At 39.4% G+C, this 18,421-nt stretch overlaps 1 pseudogene; it reads right to left on the bottom strand.

Annotated features, from left to right (window-relative positions):
- Positions 1 to 4,214: 4,214 nt before the first annotated feature.
- On the bottom strand, positions 4,215 to 6,404 carry LOC117066034 (annotated as a pseudogene).
- Positions 6,405 to 18,421: the final 12,017 nt, after the last annotated feature.

Raw genomic sequence — 18,421 nt, forward strand, 5'->3', positions numbered from 1 at the left:
GCTCTGTGCTTGCCCATGAAAACCTTCCAGGGAGACAAAATGTGGAAGTGGAAGTCCGTGATATTGATCATCCTACCCTGTGTGGGCCTAGGCTAATGTGTGTGTTTGTTTCTTATTTTTAAACTAAAATAGTTTAAAATATTTTAAAAAGTCTTAAAATATTTTTAAAAACTTATAGAATAAGGATATAAAGGTAAATATTGTGTACAATGTGTTTTATGCTAAGTGTTATTACACAAAAGTAAAACAATAAGTTTATAGAGTAAAAAAGTTATAGTAAGCTAAGGTTAATTTATTATTGACAAAAGAAAAATACTTTTTACAAATATAGTGTAGCCTAAGTGTATGGTGTTTAATAAAGTCTACAGTAGTGTTCAGTAATGTCCTAGGCCTTCACATTCACTCAGCATTCACTGACTCACCCAAAGCAGCTTCCAGTCCTGTAAGCTCCATGAATGATAAGTGCCATATACCGGTGTACCGTATTTTTTTGTTTTTTATACTATATTTTTACCATACCTTTTCTATATTTAGATACACAGATATTTACCATTGTGTTACAATTGCCTGCAATATTTAGTACAGTCACATGCTGTACCAGTTTGTAGCCCAGGAGCTATAAGCAATAGCATATAGCCTAGGTATATAGTAGGCTATACCATCAAGGTTTGTGTAAGTACACTGTAATGTTCACACAATGAAAAAATTGCCTAATGATGTACTTCTCAGAATGTATCACCATCTTTAAGTGACACATGACTGTATACAGAATGGGATGGGTTTGTCTTGGATATCGGGGTAATACTGTCATTATAGAATGTGTTGGAAAGGTTTCTTTCATTTGTTTCCTGAAAGAGCTATTAATTACTTTCAAACACTTTTATGCATCATATGAAATGTGTAATATTCTGTTTTTTCTTTCGTTCAGTAAAATATTTTCTAATGTTGCTGTCACTTTTTTGGTGCATTGGTTATTTAGGAGTGTGTTCTTTTTTTTTTTTTTTTTTTTTTGAGATGGAGTCTCACTCTGTCGCCGGGGCTGGAGTGCAGTGGCCGGATCTCAGCTCACTGCAAGCTCCGCCTCCCGGGTTCCCGCCATTCTCCTGCCTCAGCCTCCCGAGTAGCTGGGACTACAGGCGCCCGCCACCTCGCCAGGCTAGTTTTTTGTATTTTTTAGTAGAGACGGGGTTTCACAGTGTTAGACAGGATGGTCTCGATCTCCTGATCTCGTGATCCGTCCGTCTCGGCCTCCCAAAGTGCTGGGATTACAGGCTTGAGCCACCGCGCCCAGCTGAGTGTGTTCTTTAACTTCCAAATATTGAGGGTATTCCCAGATTTCTTTCTGCTATTGATTTCTAATTTAATTCAATTGTGCTCATAAAACATGTCTTATGATTTTATTCCTTTAAAATTTATTGAGATTTGTGTATGACCTAGGTCCGTGGTCTATTTTGGATAATGTTCTTGATGTTTGCCAAAAAATGTGTATTCTCAGCCTACATCATACTGAATGGCCAAGAGCTGGGAGCATTCCCCTTAAAAACTGTCACAAGGCCGGGTGCGGTGGCTCAAGCCTGTAATCCCAGCACTTTGGGAGGCCGAGACGGGCGGATCACGAGGTCAGGAGATCGAGACCATCCTGGCTAACACAGTGAAACCCCGTCTCTACTAAAAAAATACAAAAAACTAGCCGGGCGTGGTGGCGGGCGCCTGTAGTCCCAGCTACTCAGGAGGCTGAGGCAGGAGAATGGCGTGAACCCGGGAGGCGGAGCTTGCAGTGAGCTGAGATCCGGCCACTGCACTCCAGCCTGGGTGACAGAGCGAGACTCTGTCTCAAAAAAAAAAAAAAAACTGTCACAAGAAAAGGATGCCCTCTCTCACCACTCCTGTTCAACATAGTATTGGAAGTCCTGGTCAGAGCAATAAGGCAAGTGAAAGAAAGAAACAGCATCCAAATAGGAAGAGAGGAAGTCTTACTATCCCTGTTTGCAGATGACATGATTTTATATGTAGAAAACCACATAGTCTCAGCCTAAATGCTCCTTTAGATGACAAAAAAAATTTCAGCAAAGTTTCAGGATACAAAATCAACATATAAAAATTACTGGTATTCCTATACACAACAACAACCAAGCATGGTGCCAAATCAGGAACAAAATCCCATTCACAATTGCCACAAAAAGAATAAAATACCTAGGAATACAACTAACCGGAAAGGTGAAAGATCTCTACAATGACAATTACAAAACACTGATGAAAGAAATCAGAGACGACACAAACAAATGGAAAAACATTCCATGCTCATGGATTGATAGACTCAATATCATTAAAATGGCCATACTGCCCAAAGCAATTTACAGATTTAATGCTGTTCCTATAAACTACCAATGACATTCTTCGGAGACTAGAGAAAAACTATTTTAAAATTGCTATGGAACAAAAGAAGCCCAAATAGCCAAGGCAGTCCTTAGCAGAAATAACAAAGCCAGAGGCATCAAGTTAGTTCATTTTAAACAACTACAGGGCTACAGTAACCAAAACATGTTACAGTATAAAAACAGACACAAAGACCAATGGAAAAGGATAGAGAGCCCAGAAATAAGGTCACACACCTACAACCATCTGATCTTTGTCAAAGTTGACAAAAATAAGCAATGGGGAAATGACCCCTATTCAATAAATGGTGCTGCGATAACTGGCTAGCCACATGCAGAAGTTTGAAGATGGACCCCTTACTTAGATAATGTACAAAAATCAACTAAAATGGATTAAAGACTTAAATATAAAACCCAAAACTATAAAATCCTTGGGAGACAACCTAGAAAATACAGTTCTGGCCATAGGAACTGGCAAAGATTTTGTGACAACCAAAAGCAATTGCAAAAGAAAAGCAAAAATTGACAAATAGTACCTAATTAAACTTAAGAGCTTCTGCACAGCAAAAGAAAACATCAACAAAGTAAAAAGACAATCTACAGAGTGGGAAAAAATATTTGCAAACTATACATCTGACAATAAAGTCCAGGCTGAGGTGGTCTCAGATTGAGATGAGGAACTTGTTGGGAACTAGAGCAAAGATAACTCTTGTTAAAGTTTAGCAAAGAGATTGGTGGCATTTTGCCCCTGCCCTGGAGATTTGTTGAACTTTGAACTTGAGAGAGATGATTTAGAGCATCTAGTAGAAGAAATTTCTAGGTAGCAAAGCATTCAGGATGTGACCTGGATGCCCTTAAAAGCATTCAGTTTTATATAGTCACAAAAAGATGGTTTGGAATTGGAACTTATTTTTTAAAAGGGAAGCAGAGTATGACAGTTTGGTAACTTTGTAGCCTGATGATGCAATAGAAAAGAAAAACCCATTTTCTAAGGAGAAATTCAAGCAGCTGCAGAAATTTGCATAAGTACAAAGGAGCCAAATGTTAATCAACAAGATAATGGGGAAAATGTCTCCAGGGCATGTGAAAGGTCTTCACAGCAGCCCCTCCCATCATAATCAGGGAAGCCTAGGAGAAATAAATGGTTTTGTGTGCTTGGCCCAGGGCTTTGCTGCCGTGTGCAGTATAGAGACTTGGTGCCCTGTGTGCTTGCTGTGGTTAAAAGGGGGCAACATACAGCTCAGGCCATTGCTTCAGAGGGTGCAAGCCCCAAGTCTTGACAGCTGACACATGGTTTTGGGCCTGTGGGTGCACAAAAGTAAAGAACTGAGCTTTGAGAACCTTTGCCTAGAATTCAGAGGATACATGGAAATGCATGGATGTCCAGGCAGAGGTGTGCTGCAGGGGCGGAACCCTCATGGAGAACCTCTGCCGAGGCAGTGCAGAAGGGAAATGTGCAGTGGGAGCCCCCACACAGAGTCCTCACTAGGAGACTCCCTAGTGGAACTGTGAGAAGAGAGCCACCGTTCTCCAGACCCCAGAATGGTAGATCCACCAACAGCTTGCACCTTGCATCTGAAAAAGCCACAGACACTCAATGCCAGCCTCTGAAAGCAGCCAGGAGGGGGACTATATCCTGAAAAGCCACAGAGATGGAGCTGCCCAAGACTGTGGGAGCCCACCTCTTACATCAGCATGCCCTGAATGTGAGATATGGAGCCAAAGAAGATTATTTTGGAGCTTTTTTTTTTGTACCTATTATTTTTTGAGTCAGGCCACTTAATTAAAATAAGTCCAAATGTGACACATGATAACACTCATTTTAAATAAAAACTATAATCATGATTTGACTTCTCCAAATGCATGTTCTCTCAGGTAGTCCCTCCAAGCATCCTTTGTTGACAGTGCCATAGAGTTCCATTCAAACTGAGAAATCTGAATTACATGATAGCCCAAAATTTCCAAATGTTGTTTTTTCATATCAGATTTTCCTTTTATGTGAGGGATATTTCTACAAAATGCTTTTGAATCCAAAAATACCAAAGCAATCCTTTCAGCTCCTGGTGGCAGCCTTGATTCAACTATTTCAGTATTTGATTCCCAAGCCATTTCTGGTAGTTGTCCCAATGTTATATTATGGCTTCCATAAGGAAGAGATTTTTTTCTTTTATCCAAGATACACTCAAAATCTACTGTGTGGTAATAAGGCGTAAGAACCGAGACTTCTCCACAATTGATTCCTCCTAGTACCTCTGCTAACATTTTACAAATCTGCTGTTGTGCTACATTCATGCCACCAATACTTTTATTATGTTGCTGACAGAAGCGGTCATGAAACCATGGAATCTGAAACTCAGGGCATTCCAAGCAGACTGATCTATTTAACTCCATAAGACGAAACTGGACTCTTGCACTTATAGATGAAGATAAAATTTCAAGTTGAGAATCCAGTCTAGTTAAGAATCTGATGTTAAAATTACCTTTATCAGATCTTCAGGAAAATATTCAAGTGTGGCCAAAGAGAAACCAAGAAACACTAACCTAAGAGGATCCAGTATACCTAAGTAAGAATTAAGATGTTGCATGCAAGTTCCAAAAAATTCATTCCTTTGAGGTGGATCATAGTTAAAAATGCTGAATGGAAGAGTAATATTAAGGATTCTAAAAGGATAGATTTATTTAGGTCACACTGTGGTAAAACTGCTTCAATTTGGGATATTTCCACTTCATCCCAGTGAGAAGAAGGAAGCAGGGAAATAGCAGAGACCAGAATGGACATCTCAGTTGGTACGAAACTAATTTTCAAATAATTAAGCAGTAATTCTCCAAGTTTCACAAAAAAACTCCTTACTTTGGAAATGCAGAAAAGTCAGTGCTTGAGTTATCTTCAACAACTCTAGTGGTTTATAGTTATCCAAATGTTTGTGCCAAACTGAAGCAACTCTTTTAATCAGACATAAATTTCTGCTTTCCATATCTTCCATTGCTCCCAACACTACCAGGGCTTGCTTGCTGGTTGGCTCCTCTGACATCAATAACATAGTTGATTGAAGTTGTTTCTTTTCTTCAGAAGTTCCTGCAATGGGTCCCAATGCTACAAACAATTTTACAAAGCTTTCTAATAGTGGTTGATAATGGTATCTAACGTTTTGAAGAAACTGTACCATTCTTTTTGCAACGTTGACCTCAGAAGAATCTGTGGTGTCAAAAACAAGTTCTGTTTTGTTCACCAATTGTTCTTGAAAATGTTGTGATATGAAAGAAGATATGTTGACCATCAAGACAGACAAGGAACTTAAGTCCTATGTGGTTTCCAAGTTCCTATGAACAATATCAGTTGTTTTTCCCATTAATGGACTAAAATACAAACACCGATCTGCTAGGCAAGAGGAAAATTCTAACAGCAGTTTAGTATCAAACCGTTCTAGCCTTCTCCATGATTCTGTAACTAGTGCTTCAATTAGCGGATCATGGGCTTCACCAGCAAATTGTTGTGTGATGTATAACACATTCACCAGTGTATTGTCATTCACTAATTTGAATTTATTTGTAGCTAAATTATGAAGAGTAAGAAATTGAGGATGGTCTCTGACATACTTAACATTTTTTAATGGCTGATCTGCTTTTGAAGCTTCCAAAGTATATTAAATGCACATCCTACTTGTTTTTCTGAAAGTATGACTTTTCTGAAAGTATTATTTGATTCAATAAAATCAAATATTTGCTCCTCGTCTATACACTTATTCAGCTGAATCATGAGTGGTTCACAACTGATGGGTGGAAACTGAAACACTGTCCAGGTTACAAATAGCTCTTAGACGAAGCATATTTGTAACCAATGAGTCTAGGAAAACAGATGCTTTTTCGTTTACATCGCAAGTTTTCTTAGGTAAACAAAATCATCTGCAACTAGTTGTCAGGTGCAATAAGCAGGGATGCAAAGAACTGTTTTTCCTCCCTGTATTTTGCTTCCATTACGATGACTGTAAACCCATTCCAATGTACAGCTTCAGCAAGATTTTCCCTCATCACGCTGCAACTTTTCTGGAGGATCCTGGGGTTATGAGAGCTCAGAAGTCAGGGTTATTCCTGGTCCCAACATGGAAGGCAGCAGTCTTGGTTGTTTCACTCAACTCTCATATCCCAGGATTTATAGCCTTTCCTCGAGAGACATCACCTTTCCCATGATAGAGCTTGCCCCCAGACGAGGAAAAAATGCCCAGCGAGAGCAGCATGCACTGCGGAAATCACCTATTTTGGAGCTTTAAGATCTGCCTGCCCTGCTGGATTTTGGACTTGCGTGAGGCCTGTAACCCCTTTGTTTTGGCCAATTTCTCCCATTTGGAATGGGTGTATTTACCCAATGCCTGTACCCCTACTGTATCTAGAAAGTAACTAACTTGCTTTTGATTTTATAGACTCAAAGGTGGAAGGGATTTGTCTTATCTCAGATGAAACTTTGGACTGTATATTTTTGAGTTAATGCTGAAATGAGTTAAGACTTTGAGGCCGAGACGGGCGGATCACGAGGTCAGGAGATCGAGACCATCCTGGCTAACACGGTGAAACCCCGTCTCTACTAAAAATACAAAAACTAGCCGAGCGATGTGGCGGGCGCCTGTAGTCCCAGCTACTTGGGAGGCTGAGGCAGGAGAATGGCGTAAACCCGTGAGGCGGAGCTTGCAGTGAGCTGAGATCTGGCCACTGCACTCCAGTCCGGCGACAGAGCGAGACTCCGCCTCAAAAAAAAAAAAAAAAAAAAAAAGACTTTGGGGGACTGTTGAAAGGCCTGATTGGTTTTGAAATGTGAAGACATGAGATTTGGCAGGGGCTGGGGCAGAATGATATGTCTTGGCTGTGTCCCCACCCAAATCTCATCTTGAATTATAGCTGCCATAATTCCCACGTGTCATGGAAGGGACCCAGTGGGAGGTAATGGAATCAAGGAGGTGGGGTGGGTCTTTTCCATGCTGTTCTCATGATGCTAAATAAGTCTCATGAGATCTGATGGTTTTATAAATGGGAGTTTCATTGCACAAGCTCTCTTGCCTACCACCGTGTAAAACATGCCTTTGCTCCTCCACCTTCCGCCATGGTTGTGAGGTCTTCCCAGCCATGTGAAACTGTGAGTCCATTAAACCTATTTTTCTTTTTTTTTTTTTTTTGAGATGGAGTCTCGCTCTGTGGCCCAGGCTGGAGTGCGGTGGCCGGATCTCAGCTCACTGCAAGCTCCGCCCCCTGGGTTCACGCCATTCTCCTGCCTCAGCCTCCCCTGTAGCTGGGACTACAGGCGCCCGCCGCCACGCCCGGCTAATTTTTTTTTAATATTTTTAGTAGAGATGAGGTATCACCGTGTTAGCCAGGATGGTTTCGATCTGCTGACCTTGTGATCCACCCGTCTCGGCCTCCCAAAGTGCTGGGATTACAGGCGTGAGCCACCGCGCCCGGCCACTAAACCTATTTTTCTTTTTTTTTTTTTTTTTTTTTTTTTTTTTTGAGACGGAGTCTCGCTCTGCCGCTCAGGCTGGAGTGCTGTGGCCAGATCTCAGCTCACTGCAAGCTCCGCCTCCCGGGTTCACGCCATTCTCCTGCCTCAGCCTCCCGAGTAGCTGGGACTACAGGCGCCCGCCACCTCGCCCGGCTAATTTTTTTGTATTTTTTAGTAGAGACGGGGTTTCACCGTGTTAGCCAGGATGGTCTCGATCTCCTGACCTCGTGATCCGCCCGTCTCGGCCTCCCAAAGTGCTGGGATTACAGGCTTGAGCCACCGCGCCCGGCCACCTATTTTTCTTTATAAATTACCCAGTCTCAAGTATTTCTTCATAGCAGTGTGAAAATGCACTAATACAGTCTCTAATGTGAAAAACCATTTTTTCTTCTAATGTCAAGTAGTCCACTATGCATTCATATTAGAAAAAAGAAAATATAAAACTACGTAGAATTTATTTGGATAACACTGATTTTACTGCTATACTTTGCTTTAGAATGAATAGATTGGGAATGATCAGTATGCTAAAGGCCAGAATGAGGCAAGCTTTTTGGGGGAGTACCCATGCCCATGCTTACTTTCAGAGTTTTGTGGACATTTAATTCGTGTCTTGAAGCACATCACTTCTTTCATTTATTTCCCTTTACCCACAGTCGGATCTTTAATTAAAGACAAAGAAAATACAAAGTGGTGGCTTACACTAAAAGGTAAGGAAGGGAGATTCATTGTTTCTTGAGCAAACCTTCAATTGATTGTGTTTTTTAGTCTCACTTTTTACTCCACACTCTGCCATGGATATCAGGTCATTCTTTTAATTACAGCCCTCTTTGCACATATTTTAGAGTTTGGCTTTTTCTATTCTATTTCTTCTGTGAATTCTCTTTCATCTGTCTTGTGTTTTATAAATTTGTGGTGATGACTCTCTTCTTCATTTTTGTGGGTTTATATTTCTCCTCTCCATAATATAACTTCATTACCTTTTTAAGAGATGTCTGAAGGGACAGAAGGAAAATGTATGCTGCTTGAGCTTCCTAACCAGAAATTTTGTTCACATAATTTTAAATAGTTTTAATGTAATGTGTACTTGCTTTTTAGTCCTGTTTTCGTCTCCTTTTAAACATTTTCTACATTACTGTTTTTCATAATTGCTGTTTGCAGTAGATTATGGAAATGTTTTTTAAAGAAACTTTTTATTTATTATTATTATTTTTAGTTATTATTATTTTAGTTACTACTTTTTTCTCTTTATGCATTCCTTTATCCCACCATCACACACATTTGCCTTTCCTTAGATAACCAATGTTACCAACATTGACAATGTGTGGAATAGTAAGTCTAATTGCTTCCTTTGTCAAATAATTGACTGAAAGCCATGAAGAAGCACAGTTTGCTCTAAAGCAGGCTGACATTGTCATCAAGAAAGCAATTTCAGTTATGTATTGATTTTACAAGAAACCTTGTGATTTCAGCTATGGGGTATAGTTGATTTGCAGTATCTCAGTAATGGCTTCCTCACATTGGCATCCTCACCTTAGTTCTTAGATTGAACGGAACCATTTTCCTCATTATAATGCCACTGTTTCATTTTGTTTTTCAATTACCTCTCAGTGTGGCAGTTGTCCATGAGTGTTTATGTCTGTTTCTAATTAAATATCAACTAGAATTTGACTTGGGATAATGGATGTTAGTAATATTTAAGGACTTGTATACCAGACACCAGAGAAAGGCAATATGAGGACAATTAATAAATGCTATAAGAAACCATTGGAGGCTGGGTGATGTGTCTCACACCTGTAATCCCAGCACTTTGGAAGGCTGAGACGGGCAGATCACTTGAGGTCGGGAGTTCAAGACCAGCCTGGCCAACACTGCGAAACCCGTCTCTATTAAAAATACAAAAATTAGCCCGGTGTGGTGGTGCATGCCTGTAGTCCCAGCTACTCTACTGGGGAGGCTAAAGCAGGAGAATTGCTTGAACCTGGGAGGCAGAGGTTGCAGTGAGCCAAGATCACACCACTCCACTCCAACCTGGGTGACAGAGTGAGACTGTCTCAAAAACACCAAAAAAGACACCATTGGAGTCCACCTCATATCCATTTCCTAGACAATCTAACCTAACCGAGAGATCATGTTGGCTGATCATAGATAACAAAATAGTCATCTATTTCTATTATTTCATGCATTTGCTGTTTGACCTTTTTTGCTTTTCTTTTTTATAGTGAGACAAGATAAGTATAGATTTTGGAAATAAAGAAATAAAACTCATTATTTGTGCATTATGTAAAACTACAGGAAAAAATAAGAGTTATCAAATATCCTGGATGAACACATCAACCTACCAAAATTACACACATAATACATATATACAAAAAAGGGAAAAGTTTTTGCAAAGAGATATAATCAAAATATGGAGTGCCAGGAAATAAATATAACAAGAGATGTACAAAACTCCCATGGGGAAAATAATAGAGCATTATTTTGTAATATTAGGACCTCAGTAAGTGAAATTATACACAATACACATGACTTAGAAAACTCAGTGCTATACACTTGCCCAACTTTGATAAAGATTCAAAGCATTCATTCTCTATCAAATTCCTAACTGTCTTTGTTTTGGTGAGGAGGGTCAAACACTTGAAAAAAGATTCTAAAATTATATGGAAAGGCAAAATGTCAATAGCCAAGAATAACAATAGTAAACTCTGGTGCAGGAAAAGACAGATTAGTGAAAGCTTATTAGTAAAAGGGTGGTCCATGGACCCACACCATTAGTGGCTTTACCTGGGACCTTGTTAGAAATGCAAAATTTCAGGCCCCAACCCCAAATCAACTTAATCAGAACCCATGTGTAACAAGATTCCCAGAATCTGTTTTTTTGTTGTTGTTTGTTTTAGTTATACTTCAAGTTCTAGGGTACGTGTGCACAATGTGCAGGTTTGTTACATAGGTATACATGTGCCATGTTGGTTTGCTGTACTCACCAACTCGTCCTTTACATTAGGTATTTCTCCTAACTCTATCCCTCTCCCAGCCCTCCACCCCCAAACAGGCCCTGGTGTGTGAAGTTCCCCTTCCTGTGTCCATGTGTTCTCATTGTTCAACTCCCGCTTATGAGTCACAATATGCAGTGTTTGGTTTTCTGTCTTTTTGACAGTTTGCTGAGAATGATGGTTTCCAGCTTCATTCATGTCCCTACAAAGGACATAAACTCATCCTTTTTATGGCTGTATATGTGCCACATTTTCTTTATCCAGTCTATTATTGATGGACATATGGATTGGTTCCAAGTCTTTGATATTGTGAATAATGCCACAATAAACATAGTGTGCATGTGTCTCTATAGTACCATGATTTATAATCCTTTGGGTATATACTGAGTAATGGGTTTACTGTGTCAAATGATATTTCTGGTAAGAAATTCTTAAGGAATCACTACACTGTCTTCCACGATGGTTGAACTAATTCACACTCCCACCAACAATGTAAAAGCATTCTTATTTCTCCACATCCTCTCCAGTATCTGCTGTTTCCTCACTTTTTAATGATCGTCATTCTAACTGGCGTGAGATGGTATCTCATTGTGGTTTTGATATGCATTTCTCTGATGACCAGTGATGATGAACGTTTTTTCATATGTCTGTGGCTGCATAAATGTCTTCTTTTGAGAAGTGTCTGTTCATATCCTTTGCCTGCTTTTTGATGCAGATGTTTGTTTGTTTGTTTGTAAATTTGTTTAAGTTCTTTGTAGATTCTGAATATTAGCCCTTTGTCAGATGGATAGATTGCAAATAATTTCTCCCATTCTATAGGTTGCCTGTTCACTCTGATGATAGTTTCTTTTGCTGCACAGAAGCTCTTTAGTTTAATTAGATCTCATTTGTCAATTTTGGCTTTTGTTGCCATTGCTTTTGGTGTTTTAGTCAGGAAGTCTTTGCCCATGCCTATATCGGGAATGGTATTGCCTAGGTTTTCTTCTGCGGTTCTTATGGTTTTAGGTCTTACATTTAAGTCTTTAATCCATCTTAAATTAATTTTTGTGTCAGGTGTAAGGAAAGGATCCAGTGTCAGTTTTCTGCATATGGCTAGCCATTTTTCCCAGCACCATTAATAGGGAATCCTTTCCCCATTGCTTGTTTTTGTGAGGTTTGTCAAAGATCAGATGGTTGTAGATGTGTGGTGTTACTTCTGAGTCCTCTGTTCTGTTCCATTGATCTATATATCTGTTTTGGTACCAGTAGCATGCTGTTTTGGTTACTGTAGCCTTGTAGTAGTCAGGTAGCCTGATGCCTCCAGCTTTGTTCTTTTTTCTTAGGATTGTCTTGGCTATGCAGGCTCTTTTTTGATTCCATATGAACTTTAAAGTACTTTTTTCTAATTCTGTGAAGAAAGTCATTGGTAGCTTGATGGGGATAGCATTGAATCTATAAATTACCTTAGGCAGTAAGGCCATTTTCACAAACGATTCTTCCTATCCATGAGCATGGAATGTTCTTCCATTTGTTTGTGTCGTCTTTTATTTTGTTGAGCAGTGGTTTGTTGTTCTCCCTGAAGAAGTCCTTCACATCCCTTGTAACTTGGATTCCTGGGTATTTTATTCTCTTTGTAGTAATTGTGAATGGGATTTCACTCGTGATTTGGCTCTCTGTTTTTCTGTTCTTGCTGTATAGGAATACTTGTGATTTTTGCACATTGATTTTATATCCTGAGACTTTGCTGAAGTTGCTTATCAGCTTAAGGAGATTTTGGGCTGAGACAGTGGGGTTTTCTAAGTATATAGTCATGTTATCTGCAAACAGGGACAATTTGACTTCCTCTTTTCCTACTTGAATTCTCTTTATTTCTTTCTCTTGCCTGGCTGCCCAGGCCAGAACTTCCAATACAATATTGAATAGGAGTGGTGAGAGAGGACATCCTTGTCTTGTGCTGGTTTTCAAAAGGAATGCTTCCAGTTTTTGCCCATTCAGTATGATATTGGCTGTGGGTTTGTCATAAATAGCTCTTATTATTTTCAGATACATTCCATCAAATCCTAGTTTATTGAGAATTTTTAGCATGAAAGGCTGTTGAATTTTTTTGAAGGCCTTTTCTGCATCTATTGAGATAATCATGTGGTTTTTGTTGTTGGTTCTGTTTATGTGATGGATTACATTTATTGATTTGCGTATGTTGAACCAGCCTTGCATTCCGGGATGAAGGTGACTTGATGATGGTGGATAAGCTTTTTGATGTGCTGTTGGATTCAATTTGCTGGTTTTTTATTGAGGATTTTAGCACTGATGTTCATCAGGGATATTGGCCTAAAATTCTCTTTTATTGTTATGTCTGCCAGGCTTTGCTATCAGGATGATGCTGGCTTCATAAAAAAGAATTAGGGAGGATTTCCTCTTTTTCTATTGATTGGAATAGTCTCCAAAGGAATGGTACCAGCTCCTCTTTGTACCTCTGGTAGAATTCGGCTGTGAATCTGTCTGGTCCTGGAGTTTTTTTGGTTGGTAGCCTATTAATTATTGCCTCAATTTCAGAACCTGTTTGTTATTGGTCTATTCAGAGATTCGGCTTCTTCCTGGTTGAGTCTTGAGCGGGTGTATGTGTCCAGGAATTTATCCATTTCTTCTGGATTTTCTAGTTTATATGTGTAGAGGTGTTTATAGCATTCTCTGATGGTAGTTTATATTTCTGTGGTATTGGTGGTGATATCCCTTTTATCATTTTTTATTGCATCTATTTGATTCTTCTCTCTTTTCTTCTTTATTAGTCTGGCTAGTGGTCTATCTATTTTGTTGATCTTTCAAAAAAACCAGCTCCCGGATTCGTTGATTTTTTTTGAAGGGTTTTTTGTGTCTCTATCTCCTTCAGTTCTGCTCTGATCTTAGTTATTTCTTGTCTTCTGCTAGCTTTCGAATTTATTTGCTCTTGCTTCTTTAGTTCTTTTAATTGTGATGTTAGGGTGTCAATTTTAGATCTTTCCTGCTTTCTCTTGTGGGCATTTAGTGCTGTAAATTTCCCACTACACACTGCTTTAAATGTGTCCCTGGGATTCGGGTACATTATGACTTTTTTCTCATTGGTTTCAAAGAACATCTTTATTTCTGCCTTCATTTCGTTATTTACCCAGTACTCATTCAGGAGCAGGTTGTTCAGTTTCCATGTAGTTTTGTGGTTTTCTTAATCCTGAGTTCTAATTTGATTACACTGTGGTATGAGAGATAGTTTGTTGTGATTTCTGTTTACATTTGCTGAGGTGTGTTTTACTTCCAATTATGTGATCAATTTTAGAGTAAATGTGATGTGGTGCTGAGAAGAATGTATATTCTGTTGATTTGGGGTGGATATCTATTAGGCCTACTTGGTCCAGAGCTGAATTCAAGTCCTGAATATCCTTGTTAATTTTCTGTCTCATTGATCTGTCTGATATTGACAGCAGAGTGTTAAAGTCTGCCATTATTATTGTGTGGGAGTCTACGTCTTTTTGTAGGTCTCTAAGAACTTGTTTTATGAATCTGGGTGCTCCTGTGTTGGGTGCATATATATATAGGATAGTTAGCTCTTCTTGTTGAATTGATCCCTTTACCATTATGTAATGGCCTTCTTTGTCTCTTTTGATCTTTGTTTTGGTTTAAAGTCTGTTCTATCAAAGACCAGGATTGCAATCCCTGCTTTTTTTTTTTTTTTTTTTTTTTTTGGCTTTCCATTTGCTTGGTAGATCTTCCTCCATTCCTTTATTTTGAGCTTATATGTGTCTTTGCACATGAAATGAATCTCCTGAATACAGCACACCAATGAGTCTTGACTCTTTATCCAATTTGCCAGTCTGAGTCTTTTAATTGCAGCATGTAGCACATTTACATTTAAGTTTTATATTGTTATGTTTGAATTTGATCCTGTCATTATGATGCTAGCTGGTTATTTTGCCCATTAATTGATGCAGTTTCTTCACAGCATTGATGGTCTTTACAATTTGGCATGTTTTTGCAGTGGCTGGTACTGGTTGTTCCTTTCCATGTTTAGTGGTTCCTTCAGGAGCTCTTGTAACGCAGGCCTGGTGGTGACAAAAATCTCTCAATATTTGCTTGTCTGTAAAGGATTTTATTTCTCCTTCCCTTATGAAGCTTAGTTTGGCTGGATATGAAATTCTAGGTTGAAAATTATTTTCTTTAAGCATGTTGAATATTGGCCCCCATTCTCTTCTGGCTTGTAGGGTTTCTGCAGAGAGATCTGTTGTTAGTCTCACAGGCTTCCCTTTATGGGTAACCTGAGCTTTCTCTCTAGCTGTCCTTAACATTTTTTCCTTCATTTCAAACTTGGTGAATCTAACGATTATGTGTCTTGGGGTTGCTCTTCTCGAGAAATATCTATGTGGTGTTCTCTTTGTTTCCTGAATTTGAATGTTGTCCTGCCTTGCTAGGTTGGGGAAGTTCTCCTGGATAATATCCCAAAGAGTGTTTTCTAATTTGTTTCCATTCTCCTGGTCACTTTCAGGTACACCAATCAAATGTAGATTTGGTCTTTTCACATAGACCCATATTTCTTGGAGGCTTTGTTCATTTCTTTTCACTCTTTTTTCTCTAATCTTGTCTTCTCACTTTATTTCATTAACTTGGTCTCCAATCACTGATAACCTTTCTTGCACTTGATCAAATCGGCTATTGAAGCTTGTGTATGCTTCATGAAGTTCTCATACTGTGGTTTTCAACTCCGTCAGGTCATTTAAGCTCTTCTCTGCACTGGTTATTCTAGCTAGCCATTCGTCTAACCTTTTTTCAGGGTTTTTATCTTCCCTGTGATAGAACATGCTCCTTTAGCTCAGAGAAATTTGTTATTACCAACCTTCTGAAGCCTGCTTCTGTCAACTCGTCAAACTCATTCTCCCTCTAGTTTTGTTTCCTTGCTGGTAAGGAGTTGTGTTTCTTTGGAGGAGAAGAGGCGTTCTGGCTTTTGGAATTTGCAGCCTTTCTTCTCTGATTTTTCCCCATCTTTGTGGTTTTATCAACCTTTGGTCTTTGATGTTGGTGACCTACGGATAAGGTTTTGGTGTGGATGTCCTTTTTGTTGATGTTGATGGTATTCTTTTCTGTTTGTTAGTTTTCCTTCTAACAAACAGGTCCCTCAGCTGCAGATCTGTTGGAGTTTGCTGGAGGTCCACTCCAGGCCCTGTTTGCCTGTGTATCACCAGTGGAGGCTGCAGAACAGCAAATATTGCTGCCTGATCCTTCCTCTGGAAGCTTCATCCCAGATGGGCACCTGCCTGTGTGAGGTGTCTGTCAGCCCCTACTGGGAGGTGTCTCCCAGTCAGGCTACACGGGGGTCAGGGACCCACTTGAGGAGGCAGTCTTTCCATTATTGGAGCTCGAACGCCATGCTGGGAGAACCACTGTTCTCTTCAGAGCTGTGAGGCAGGGACGTTTAAGTTTGCAGAAGCTGTCTGTTGCCTTTTGTTCAGATATTCCCTGCCCCCAGATGTGGAATCTAGAGAGGCAGTAGGCCTTGCTTAGCTATGGTGGACTCCACGCAGTTCGAGCTTCTGGGCCGCTTTGTTCACACTGTGAGCACAGAACCACCTACTGAAGCCTCAACAATGGCCGACATCGCTCCCACTGCCAAGCTGTAGCATCCCAGGTCGATCTCAGACTGCTGCGCTAGCAGCAAGCAAGGCTTCTTGGTTGTGGGACCCACCCAGCCAGGCACAGAAGGGAATCTCCTGGTCTGCCAGTTGCGAAGACCATGGGAAAAGCACAGTATTTGGACATGAGTGTACCATTCCTTCAGGTACAGACACTCATGGCTTCCCTTGGCTAGGAAAGGGAAATACCCTGACCCCTTGCACTTCCTGGGTGAGGTGACACCCCACCCTGCTTTGACTCACTCTCCATGGGCTGCACCCACTGTCCAACCAATCCCAATGAAGTGAACCAGGTACCTCAGTTGGAAATGCCGAAATCACCTGTCTTATGCGTCAATCTCACTGGGAGCTGTAGACCAGAGCTGTTCCTATTTGGCCGTCTTGGAAGCGCCTCCCCAAGGAATCTGTTTTTAACAGGATCATCCAGAAGAGTGGGGAAAAGATGGTTTTAATAAATAATTTGGAGCAAATAGTAACTAAACAAGAAAAAAAGTATTTGGATTGAATAACATTGCTTGTTTTAGGTGGTGCAACTGCATGTTACTCTCTTCATGATACATTTCTTTAGGAGTGATAAATTTTTAATGAAAATAGAAGGAATGTTTTAAATATGCATTTTCCAAGGTGCCCCTATTACCTGTGTTGCTACAATCTATGGACTCTCTTATTAATAAGCTTTTCTTAGGTATGTAATCTTCAGGATGTCTTTGTGTATTTCCAACATTTCTTCTTCCTGACTCAAGTCCATATGTCATGATTTAATGATAGTACTGTAACTAGTAATCTGGGCAACTAATGTGAATATGCCCTCCATCCCATTGTGGCAGTGATAAAGCTTTGTCCAATCATTTTTCAGGTACGTTTTACATACTTTGGGAAAAAAAAAACAAAAAAACTTTGCTGAAGGTACTAGAGAAGAGACAGTTCTGCTGACAACTCTTGAGAAAATAATTTTCTACCTCCTTGGGATTAGAAGACCAGTTCATTCTTAGTGTCTTCTGAAATAAAATTAGGTAAGAAATGTTTTTCTTCTTCTTTTGCGTAATTTGTACTGTGCCTACTCAGTTTCCTTGAAAGCTTCTATAATTCTCTTCCTTTGGCCCCTAAGAGAATACAGTTAGAATTCTCCTTTAGGAAGTCAGTGTGTCAGCCAGCTGTCAGCTTTATGATTTACCTGATCTCCAATGTTAGGGAAAGCACAATTCGATTTTTAACCCAGTCTTCTACACAACACTGCAGCAGGGCCACCAGCATCTCTCTTTATGTTCCTTTCTTTAAAATTCCCCATTTTATGCAAACAGTATACTTTTATTTTTAAATTCTTCATGTGAGATGAAACCACCACTAACTGACTTTACTTGTCTTTAGTTCAAAATCAATGAATTGAATGAAATAATTAGTATTTTTGTTACTCTTTCTTATTTCTAGGAAATAAAATACCACTGCTTGTTTAACTTGTGACTTTTCTAAACATGTTGAAAGCATTGACTATAAGGCATAACACTCAGACTCTGAAAGGAACTGTGACAAGTTCAGTCAAAAGGGAAAAGAGGAATAATTTATAAAAGGCGCTGCAGATAATGATGCCAGCCAGTTATTTTAAAATGCATCCATCTCACCTTTTAATGAATTAGATTTGTCAACAGCAAATGTTTTATGCACTACTTCTAATAAAAGTGGCATGCTAGGAATGCAGTGCTTTGAGGTTGGCTTCTTCAAAGCTTTAGAGTATCTTCAATCCAAAGATATTTTTTAAATAATAGATATTAAAAAGTATATTTAAATATTATTAAGGTTGTGACACAAACACCAAATGACAAAATTCAGGAGTTTCAAAGCAGAGGCTGACATGCTATCACAATTTCACATTAGAACTGTTTTTTAAATTAGGAGTATAACAGACTGATTTGGGGATTGTGTGTCAGTTTAACTTTAAAT

Source organism: Trachypithecus francoisi, unplaced genomic scaffold, assembly GCF_009764315.1.
Source record: "Trachypithecus francoisi isolate TF-2019V2 unplaced genomic scaffold, Tfra_2.0 Lachesis_group2, whole genome shotgun sequence".
Taxonomy (NCBI): domain Eukaryota; kingdom Metazoa; phylum Chordata; class Mammalia; order Primates; family Cercopithecidae; genus Trachypithecus; species Trachypithecus francoisi.